We start from the raw sequence: 12,531 nt of genomic DNA, 5'->3' as shown, positions 1-12,531 counted from the left end.
TTCTAATGTTATGGATAATGAATGCATTTATGCTGAATTGAATACTGATTTTAGTCTTGACGAACTGTTAGTTTCAGTTAAGGTGATATCTAGAGGTAATGCATCAGAACATGACGAATTATTAAATGAATATTTTATTGAATTATAAGGGGTTTTTTTATACCAATTTTACTTTAAATATTTAATACCATATATGTAGGCTGTTCCCCTAAAACGTGGTCGGAAAAGGTTATTATATCTTTGTTTAAGAAAGATGATAAAAATAATGTCGATATTTATAGGGGAACTACACTGATCAGTCATATTGTCAAATTATTTACGTCACTTTTAAATAAACGTTCGCTTAAGTTGAGTGAGAGCGATAATGTAATATCAGATGCTACGTTCGGTTTTAAACCCGGTAGCGGTACTAGAGATCGGGTTTTGTAATTAATTGCAAAATCTTTGCAAAGCAACAAAAGGCTTTACTGTGTATTTGTTGACTACAGAAAAACTTTCGATAACAGTTAACATAATAGATCATGGTTTAAATTGTGGAAATCTGATGTCAGAGGCGTTTATTGAATGTTGTTAAATCTATGTATGAAAGTGTCCTGCGTAAAGCTGCATGTTAAATTGACTCCAATGATCGACTTGCAGGACGACTTGTTACAGGGGTAATCTTCATAACTGATTATGTTTTCTATGCTTATTAATGACCCGGAATCAGAATTAATTTAATATAATTGTAAAATTAAAACTACGTAATCAATTTTTAATTATGTATGCAAATGACACAGTGTTATTCTCTGAAGAAAGCGTTGAGCTTCAAAATATTCTTCACTTTTTAAAGAAGCATTCGGATCGTTGGTATTTGACTGTGAATGCTGATAAAGCAGAACTATTGGTATTTAGAAGGGTACAAACAAGAGATTGTTACAGTGGAAATTTGATGGAAAAGACATAGATGTGGTAGATCAGTTTTGCTATTTAGGTTTGGTATTTAATTATAATGGTAAATTTGTTGTTGCACATAATAATATTATACTGCACAAGACAAAAAGGCCTATTTTCTACTTAGTCGTAAGGTAAAAATTATTATCTCTTATTCATGGTTTTTGTATGTGTATTAATGTATAAATATTTTTATGTATACGATGGGAAATGTTCTCCGCTATCTTGTACAAATCGTTGTTGTAATATATAGGTGTTTAAAATGTAATTCTGTTTGCGGTTTGCATACGGAATTAAATGATTTGAGAAAGTGATGCACATCTCACATTATTAAGTATTGATTTAAACCAACGTTGACGTGTAACGTCCTGTTGGCATTTTCAAAAGTTCCAAATTTGGTTAACGCCTCAGTTTCGCAACACAGTCTTATATTAAAAATTAACGTTTATAAAAAACTTTGACTGAATAAAAACTTTTTTATTTTATAAGAGTTTGCAAAACAACATTCATATTCAAAATACTTATAAATTATTTGAATTTTAAAATTTAGGATAATATAGATATTGTAAATATTGGTTAAATAAGTACATTTTTTCATTAGAAATATCAAAATTAATAAATTGTTGAAGGGAGGTAACTCTTCTTAAAAATGGAATTGCAGCATTTCTATATTATATGATTTAATCTCCGTGATAATGGATAAGGATACATAAATATCAATAACATAAAGTTGAACAGATAAAACCTATAAAATGCAATGATGTCGATCTTGACCTCCCTATTACATTAATTATTACAATATTCTGAATATATTCTTTTCTTTCTCGTTTTAACGTAACAATTAGACTCCAACCTCGATTTCTCGGCTGTTGTATGTCCATTTTCCGACATCGCTTATGTTCCTTTCCTTTCGAAAAATTATAATAATCTTAGTTTTGTAGACATTAAATTTCAACTTGCATTCTTCTGGTGTCTCTCTGGAACAAATCGATGGTGCACAGTTTGGGTAGTAACCATTATATTTTGCACATGTATTTACATCTTTATATAACGACTGAAAATTTTTAAACATTTTCCTTTTTTATTCCATGTTTCTATCAGTTTAGACCACACAAACAAGTTCTTTCAATCAAATCGAATGTTTTTGTGAAGCCTATACAGCTTTTTATTATTATTATTTTAGTTTTTTGTTAATTAAGGTATGTAATGAAAAAAAGAAAGAAAAAATGACGTCTACTATTGAAAACCTAGACTTGAATTCAAATTGCGCATCAGACATGATATCATGTATACTATCCCATTTAAGCAGCTTGTGATATAAAACTGCAGTAGATACTTTACCCTAATAAAGATACCCCTCTATTGTTATTATTATCAACAACTTTTTCCGTATTAGAACAACACATCGACTTGACCAAGATTAAGGAAAATATCCAGATTCGAAGACATTTTGGTTATATAAGGTAGAACTACATATTTATAGTTTTGAAATATCTCCTTACTCTCACGGGAAGTCCAGTGCTTTGGTCAGTTGACGTTGGCAGCCTTACTTTGACCGCATTGTAACTGGTAAGACTCGACCTAGGAGCTAGAATTATTCTTTCTGGTAGAAATCTTGTGTATTGATTTAATTAATTACTAAAGTTACTTAAATATTCCCAGCTTAATTTTGACCGTTTTGGAACCATATTGCTGCGATGTATTTAGATTTTGTCTATTTGGTTGTTTTTTGAAAAGTAAAACATGATATCGGAGACCTATATTATCTGAAACAGTGCATTCCAGGTCTGGTTGTACACTTTGTTTTGCAAACCAATCAGGCGTACACCAAAACAGAACAAAACTTTGCTTGAATTTACATGGATTTGCCACAAAGAGAAGATAGGATATATATTGAAGAAGAAACTCTATATTTCGTTTATGTATAACGTACTTTTTTATATATTGGTTCAAATTGCCAAACTGGCAGACATATCATCAACACTGCAGTTTTCTGTGTGAAATTATGTTTATTTCAACTGAAAGCTGAAACTACTAACATTATCCCAAAGTATGTAGCAGAACTGAGAAGAATATATTTTAGGTCTTAAATAGAATATTATCATGATCCATAGAGGGACAGAAAACAAACACACCAACGATAAGTTTAGCCTTTTAATGACTCCTATACCAAGGCTGATACACAGATGTACAAATTATGCTTTGTTTTAACTTTGATAACATACTGTAAAATACAATCTACCTCTCATACATACATGACAGTTTAGAAAGAACTTATCTTTCATCCTTGATATAAGTGTGTCTTTTCACAGGGGAAGCACCACAGACAAATTATAGAGGAGAATACAGTCAATGGTTTCTTTTATAAAGACTAAAAATAAGACCGGTAAATATAGACTATAAATATACTCATTGTATTTATGTATGGTTCTAGTTCAAAAGTATGTGAAATATATAGCATGGAATTTTTGCATTTCTGATAAAAAATATACTCCTATGGACATGAGAAAACAGAATCAAATTTGAATCTGGACAGACCTGCCATGTTTTGCATCTACTCCATTGTCAACACTAAGAGCCTGCCTTAAGCTAAGCTTAGGCTCCCTGCAGCTTGTCCTATCCCTATCTTATGTATAGTGATCTCCAATCTCGGTAAAACATTCTTTGCTTCTGCTGCTTCTCTTGTCATTTTTTTCCAGAACTTTATATAAGATTTTAAATAATAATTTGGGCCATTACAACCTTGTTATATGTATGGACCTATGATTTTTTTTTTGCTGAAGGGTTAATACAGGTTATTGAATGATGTGTTTTAATTGCACATTTGTTAATTAAAAACAATGAATTATCACTACACAGATCAGATACATTAAATCAATGGGAATAATATACTTTGCAAGGCAGGAAGGAGTCGCTTTTGATAATTTTACACGAAACCTTATTCTTATTTCTGTGAGAGTAAACCCAGTTTGTAAAATCTGTAAAACTGCATAAATTTGTTTAAGATGATAAAATACTAATCGTTATCATTGTTAAAACAGAAATTAACCTTAAAATACACATCACACTGATTAACATTCTGATAACTTACCCCTACAGACATTACAATAAACTAATCCATATTAGAGAAGGATGAGTTCACTAGTAAACAAAGGGATGAAGGGAACAATACTATCAGACTATGTCAATGTATGATATAACAAAAGTTAGGTTTAAATAAGCTGACATGCAATAAAAATATTAACAAACAATCTACACAAAAATGATATTGCACTGATGATATTATGAAACAACTTGAATAATTTTTCTGAAGAGAACTCCCCTCTTATGAAAGCATTAGTATGATAAAACACCTACTTAATAAATAAAACATTTTCAACTCCATAACAGGTTCTTTGCTCTTTCCTATTTTTGATAACTTAGAGTCATTCCAAGAGAAATAAAAGATTTAAGATACAATTGTGAAGACTAACAAATCAAGAGGATAAATATATAATGATTTGTTTTCTTACGTTTTGTATTCATCCCATAATATTTTTTTATTTTTCAAGATTTTGACACATTTCATAACTTTTTTTCCAAAGGTAACTGGTAAATGATATTGTGAAAAACTGGCTATATTTATCAGTTAATTTAATATATTTCCCAGAATATGTAGTTTAATTTTTTTTTTTGCACGACATGTTTTTGTCTTTGCCAAATTTGAACTCCTTTCATAGTTTGCCTGTAAGTAATAAACAAACCACAATTGTACATCTCAGGATTCTTAACAACACATTATAACAGAAACACAACAGGTTTGAATTGGTTACATTTTAAATATACAGGATATCAGCACAGACAAATATACAAATCCACAAATAGCGAAGTCTTCATCGACAAAATAATTTCTCTGGTAAAAACCATTTATCAGTAACTATATTCTTTTGTGATTTCAACTGAAGTAATTTGGGTTGTAAAAATCTGTTAAAATTTATCATAAAATAACAAGAAAATGGTGAGATCTTGGTGGAAATCATACAAGTAGATAGAAAATTGACACAAGTTTTAAGGCACTCATTAACTACCCTTGCCCTACCAGTATCTAATCTCTGACTTGACCAACCTCCTTCTTTCAAAGGGTATAAAATTGATGGTAATAATTCTAGCTCGTTTTTCACACAGAAAATATCATTAAAAAAATCTCCATTCTGAAATACATTTCACAGTCAAAAATTTCTATAACTGAAATTTGTTTAAATAAGGCAATACGAAGAAAAAGAGATCCAACATCCAAGAGGTAAGGCTGGTAAGTCCGGTATCACTCCACAACAGATTCCCTGAGGGAATACCGAGTCCGGTACCAAAGGATAGGTTAAAAAATCGGTAAGCAGGACCAGACAACGCCAATGAAGATCTTCTGCAACGGTTCTGAGGACGGCATACCTAGTGTGCCGAAACTAGTCAACTAATAAAGTTACAGAAGATCTTCATTGGCGTTGTCTGGTCCTGCTTACCGATTTGTTTAAATAAGATCAATTTTCTTCATTAATTGTGTTCTGAAATGTTGGTAACGATGGTGTCAGAGATTAGTTAGTTTACATGAAAGAGTTTGTTATATACTGTGAAATCATACATTTTCGTGAGGTTTAAATTTCGTGGATTAAAAAAAAAAAAACACTTGTATTGTGGGCACTTGATTTCGTGGATTAACAGAATCTTTGGCCCCCTTGGAAGGGAGATAAGTGCGTCTCCATCCAAGGATAGAGATAATTAAGTTAGTAAACACTGTGAATTCTTCCTATGTCGTTAAGTCATTGTCCTGACAGAGGAATCCCCGTCTCAACCCCTACCCCAAGGATGAGACAACTAAGAATCTATAGGTCAAATTTATCAATACATAGGTATTTTTAAATTCCCAGATAAAAAGTACAAAGAAAACAAAAAAATAAAAACCCCACGAAAATTAACAACTTCACAGTAAAACATGTCCTGATGTGGTAGCATTCCAAAATATCTTAATGTAGTAGCAAAATAATTACAAAAAACTGTGTTGTAAGCGCAGAAGGAAAAATTTTCTGTGCAATGTCCCATCAGATCTGGGCTGGCCGACGTCATACAAAGTTGATTATGAGGTGTCGACTTTTCATCAGTCTGCCAGCATTATGGACAATTTTCTTAATTGCAGTGGACAAAATAAACAACATAGACATATCTTCATCACATAACAAATGTTATTCTGTAATAATGTATACATGTTTACATATCCTGACTTGAGGAAATAGTTATAGAAAATAATCAATTGCATCAAGTCATTTAAAGTGTCTTACACAGAAATCTAAACCTTGAACACCACAAATCTTCCCTGCAGTTTGACTATAATTATATTCTGTGTACTGTTATTATCAGAAATTCTACAGTGATAAAATTTAACACTAGGCTAATACCAGCGATACGCTAGAAGAACAGTAGTACAATATACAGTATAAAACTGTTAGCTTCATCTTGAAAAAACTAACAAATATACCAAAATTGAAGGAGAAAGTTTTTTGACAAGTACAAAAAGTCTTGATTTCAAACCTTTATAATGATAAATACTAAATGATGAATTGCAACAAATATGGCAGTACAATAGTGTTTTGTTTTGTTTACTTGCATGTGAAACACAATCAGTTTTCCATACAGTTCAGTAAACATACATATATCACCTGCCGAGCAGTTTTCTGGACTGTGATAGTCTAAGATGGTTAAAAGTGGTAGTTAGTTTCAATAAACATGTAACAACATTTTCTCTTAAAAAACATTGTCATATAGTGCTAAGCATACACATGAGAACACTAAATGAAAAACAGGAAATGTTTCCAATATTTTGTAGAACTTGGTTTTGTAAGTTCAGTGTTACATCATAATGTATTAAAATTCTAATTTGTTACTTCTATAGTTTTATCAAAATGAGAGGGGGAAAGAAATTCTACCTCAACCTTCACATACCTCAATAAACAACACCAACCATAAGAATAATCATTTCAAAACCATACCCTAATAAGACCACCCCCAAAATACTACCACTAATCTGTGTCTAAAACTCCCTTTTCTACATGTATCAGAAAACTAAACACAATAGAATTAATGTTTAAAACTTTACTTCCAATTTAAAAAACTCAGAAAACATCTTTCAGTTGTAACATTTTTTCTTCTATTTAAAAAATTTCTTAAATGTCATGGTTTTGTTACCAAATATGATTTCTGTCCTTGTGTATATCACTATTCAATAAGATGATACATTTCTATCTTACAATCTACTAAAATATAATTTATATCCGATTTCATTATCTTTTTGTTTTTATTCTGCATTTTCATTTGTCGAGACACGGACATGTGTTCTATGATTTTTATTGATAATGCATTGTAAACCGGATAATTTATCATATTGCATTGCTTTGTTCTAATTTTAATAAAAGGGAATTTCTATTTATGTCTTGCATCTTTTTTAACTAATCAAAAAAGAAGTATTCCTTCAGCGTCCATCATTTGTAATTGTAAAGCGTTCAACGGGATCTGCTGGATTTCTGTTGTGATTGTTAAATATGGATTGATGTTTAAAAATAATCAAATGAAATGTAATAAAACAATTACTGCACTATTATTGGTTCGATATAAGAATTCATGGAGTACAAAAAGAAATATCGACCTTGGCCGGAACTAATAACAGTGCAATAAGTATAAAATATACAGTCTTTCATCAGAGAACAGAATTTGAAACTAAATGTTACTTTCTGTCCACAGTATTTCTAATAAAATAACACACTTTAGAAGGTTATTTTAATCAAATACCTTAAATATAATGGCACATGCTTGTTAAGTAAAACTGGCAGGTAACAAAATGTCACAAAGTAACTGTAATGTATTCTGGTTCTATCAAAGAAAAATAATCATTCCCTGTTGTATTGCAAAGAGTCGATGCCACTTAGTGTCACACTGTATGAAATCACATTCCGCCTAATATCCTTTATTCCTACAACACCATACTGCTTCTGAAACTTTTTGTGTTTTACATCATGTGATCTGCCGCAGAGAGCTCTTAATATCATCTTTGACTGTTAAAAACTTTCAAACATCTAACATGTATAACTTAAAATGGACAGTCAAGTTACAAAACAAATAAATCCGTGATGAGTTAGAGGGTCTGTTTTATAAATATTGGTTTAGTCTAACTTTGGTGTAAAAAAAAAAAAAAAAAATAAAAAAAATTTTTAATAACAAACATTGACCAAGATTTGTAGTTCTTACAAAGCACAGAGGAAGGATGACTCTGTCTGAAGTTGTAAAATACAGTGGAAATGGATATAAACAAGGTACTGTTGACAAGTGACGATCATACGCATCATAAAATCTTTCTGAAAGGAACCTAAATATAAAATGTTCATCATATGTTTCATATGAGTACATTGTAAATATATTGCAGGCTTATGTCTTTTCTTATTTGTTTAACATCTTGCAAATAAATATCAAATAGTTATGTAACAGGAAAATCAAAATAGTACACATGTTGGCACTTTTTGTTTACAAGTTATTCCAAACAAAATAAAAAAAAAATTCATATGAATAGGCAGCAATGAATAAAGAAAATAAATATAATTGCAAGCCGCATATTAGAAAAAAGGTCTAATAACAATATTTATGTTGATATTGAAAATTAGTGTCTATAACAAATTTTCTTTTGATGTTAATGTCCATTTAAAGGAATCTACACATTTGTATATTATTCAATATATAAAATAGTTAGAGTTATTAGATGTGAGTACAGAATTACATTATACATTATAAATGTTGATTATATAAAACCGCCAGTGATGCATGTAGACAAAGATCACAGATATAAAATATATATATCACAATAGATAATTGTCTGGTAATACATTGAGGAATAGTTAATATTATGGCAAATAATACTGAGTTGTAATTAATATATCTTAGAAAAAAAATAAGAAAAATTATTTATCTTACAAACAACAGAACGACAAAAGTTTTATTTTTTTTTCAGGTTTACAATATGTGACCTTACAAATCAAAAAAAAAATAAGAAGAAAGGTAAAGCTATTGAGCATCATTCAGAATTTTGAACCATTTACAGAAAAAAGTGCATTGCCATTAAATAACTGTCACTTTGTCACAAGGAAACATTATCATGTTTGACTGATGGGTTTTTATATGTGTTTACATCAAGTACATGTACTTATGGTTAAATAACACTAGTTCATTCTAAAACATCTTAAAACTCCTCCTACTTTTTATAAACTTAAGGAAAGCTCGTGTTTATCTCTGACACAAGAAATTACAGGTTTAAAATTATCTGCTACATAAAATACCAATAATGTTTAGATGTGCATTAAAAAAAAGAACTTTACATCATCAAAAGATATCCCTTAATCAAAACATGTATATATATTGATGAATCAGAATTATCACTGGGGAATTTAAAAAGAATATTTTCCTAATGTGATGACTTAATAAGTGTTTAATAATATCTTCTAATTCTATCTTATCACTCTATGTATTTCTAACCAAGCACCAAAAGCCCATTGTTTAACACAACAATGAAATACAATCACATTTTATAAAAGTCACCACACTAAATATATATAAATACACTACATCTATGAATGATTTTCATTTTACTGATTCCATATAGGGGATGAAACTAGTAAAAATGATTAAAGTTTAAACACCTACCATTTAAAAGTTAGCCACCTTTTGTTGTCCAAATGTTCAGTTTCACCAAAAGCTTGATACAAAAAGGATGTCTTTTTCAAAACAGTCATGAAATGGACCTATGTTACATGCCCTTTACTACACAACCTCTATTTTTGTGATTACACTACTTCAATTTTGTGTTTACATCACCATTAGTTCTGTGTTTACACGACCTCTATCTTTGTGTTTACATCACCATTAGTTCTGTGATTACACGACCTCTATCTTTGTGTTTACATCACCATTAGTTCTGTGTTTACATGACCTCTACTTTGTGTTTACATCACCATTAGTTCTGTGATTACACGACCTCTATCTTTGTGTTTACATCACCATTAGTTCTGTGATTACACGACCTCTATCTTTGTGTTTACATCACCATTAGTTCTGTGATTACATGACCTCTATTTTGTGTTTACATCACCATTAGTTCTGTGTTTACATGACCTCTATTTTGTGTTTACACGACCTCAATTTTGTGTTTACATCACCTTTATTTCTGTGATTACATGACGCTATTTTGTGCTTACACAACCTCAATTTTGTGTTTACATCACCTTTATTTCTGTGATTACACATCCTCTATCTTTGTGTTTAGATCACCTTTAGTTCTGTGGTTACATGACGCTATTTTGTGTGTACATCACATCAATTTTGAGTTTACATCACCTTTAGTTCTGTGGTAACACGACCTGAATTCTGTGTTCACATCACCTCTATTTTTATGTTGTCACCACCTTTATTTTTGTGCTTATGTTACATGCCCTCTATTACATAACTTCTATTTTTGTGTTTACACGACCTCTATTTTTGTGTTTACACGGCCTCTATTTTTGTGTTTACACCTCTATTTTTGTGTTTACACCACCTCTATTTGTGTTTACACCACCTCTATTTTTGTGTTTATGTTACATGACTTCTAATTTTTAGTATCTTGAAGGAGCCAAACACACTTTTTTTCTGTCAGAAGTTCCATTACTCTGTAGAAAAGTTGTCAACCTCACCTCTTAACATACTTTACGTAAATGGAACTAAAACGACCCAATATTAAGGTATAACATAATTAATACAATGTAACAGTTTTATTCTTTAAACTTAGTCTTTCCAACTACATTCTTCCTCAATTTCAAATGTTGCTTGTAAGTATGGAATAAGAGGTTATCCAACTTCAGATCACATGAAATTCATGATTTTATTTATCATTTAAACAATTTCTGTTGTAACAGAGTTTGTAATGTTTGAATTGTCTATGGAGCAATAACATTTAAGTATAACAATATTTGGACCCTACAAATCCGAGGATACAGTAAGCAATTTGTGAGACAGTTTGTAAATATTTTACGAAAAACTAGCTGACTTCAGGTCATTTCTCCGAAACTTTACAGTGGCTGACTTTCAAAATTCATGAGCTCAAAGTTGATGTTTGAGCCTCCAGTTGGAAATCATGCCACTGATATTTTCTTAAAAAAAATAAAAGAAAGACCCAGACCAGCTTTTGAAATATTGAGTACAAGGCTGACAATGTAAACTCCCAATGAAGCACAATGGGCAACAATGTTGAACTTCAAAACTTCATGAGCTCAAATTGCTCATTTGAGCCTCCATTTTGAATTCAGTGAATTGGACACTATCTGGTTTTAGTGAGCAACTAAAACTCTCCGTATTTTATGACACAGTGCCTTAAAAGTCAACATAAAAGTCTTGTGAACATCACACACAGTAATTCATGGGGAAATCTTTATGAAAATGTACAAACTTTGTATAATGTATACAAGTTTTTCAACATCTTCAGTATATGCCAGGTAACAGTCAAGCTTTTATGATATCAAACAACGATAAACTCTTTATACCCATACGTGCAATATTAAGGCAACATAAATACTCATATCTAAAACCAAGCAATACACAATCCAGTGTCTAATTCCTTCAATCACACCTCCAACACATACACACACCTCAATATATCCAGATCACACACACAGATTGCTTAACCATGCAAAAACAACCATAGACTAAAAATTCATAACTCATAGCCTTCATTTCCAGGAACTGAATCACTCAACCACATCTGTCTAGACACCTGAAGTATCCTCTTGACACCTACACTACAACAGACACACTCTTCCTTCTACTGGAGGCTTTTCTGATATTTTTGATATATACATCATTAACTTCTTTTTTCCTTTCAGTTTTCATTTGCTATTGAATTTATATTGTATGTTTTCTTTTCAAATGCATTTCTTGAGACAAAAAAATGTTAGATTTTTTTCAAAGATGAGATTGTTCCGAAGTTCTGAAAAATGTCGATAAAAATGCAGAAAAATTCTTGATGCCATCAGAGTAGTAAAATCATAGCAAAATTTAATGCAAAATCTTATTCATTACAAGTATAAGATGAATTTTGTCTTCCAGAAACCTGGTTAAGATACAAACTCCCACGTTTTCATTCAAACTATTACTGATAAACATTACTACACAACTTAAAAAAAAAAAGTGTCACATACGCATACAACTTTTTATCAATAATCTCCGATGTTCGCTGCAGGAAAATTGGATAGAAAGTACAGTCTTTCTATCACATTACAAAATACACATCGGTGAAATATTTTTATGCTGTATAAGAATGTAAAGAAATAAACTGTTTTAATACCGATATCTAAGTTGTAATGAGACAGACTAGCATTTTATGGTCACTACTTTAGAAAAATATCACAATGTTTACTTAACATCCAACAGACAATTCCCCTACATTTCAGTGAAACATCTCTTTGAAAAAACTTCATTTAGCAAAAACAAAAACCATGATAGCATACATATACACTTTTTTGGTTGTGAACTTGGAAAAAAAAACAAACAAACAGATAA

This window comes from Ylistrum balloti, unplaced genomic scaffold (assembly GCF_031769215.1).
Source record: "Ylistrum balloti isolate Yb309-2 unplaced genomic scaffold, AGI_CSIRO_Ybal_v1 Utg371064, whole genome shotgun sequence".
NCBI lineage: Eukaryota > Metazoa > Mollusca > Bivalvia > Pectinida > Pectinidae > Ylistrum > Ylistrum balloti.
Note: the sequence above shows the minus strand (reverse complement) of the source record.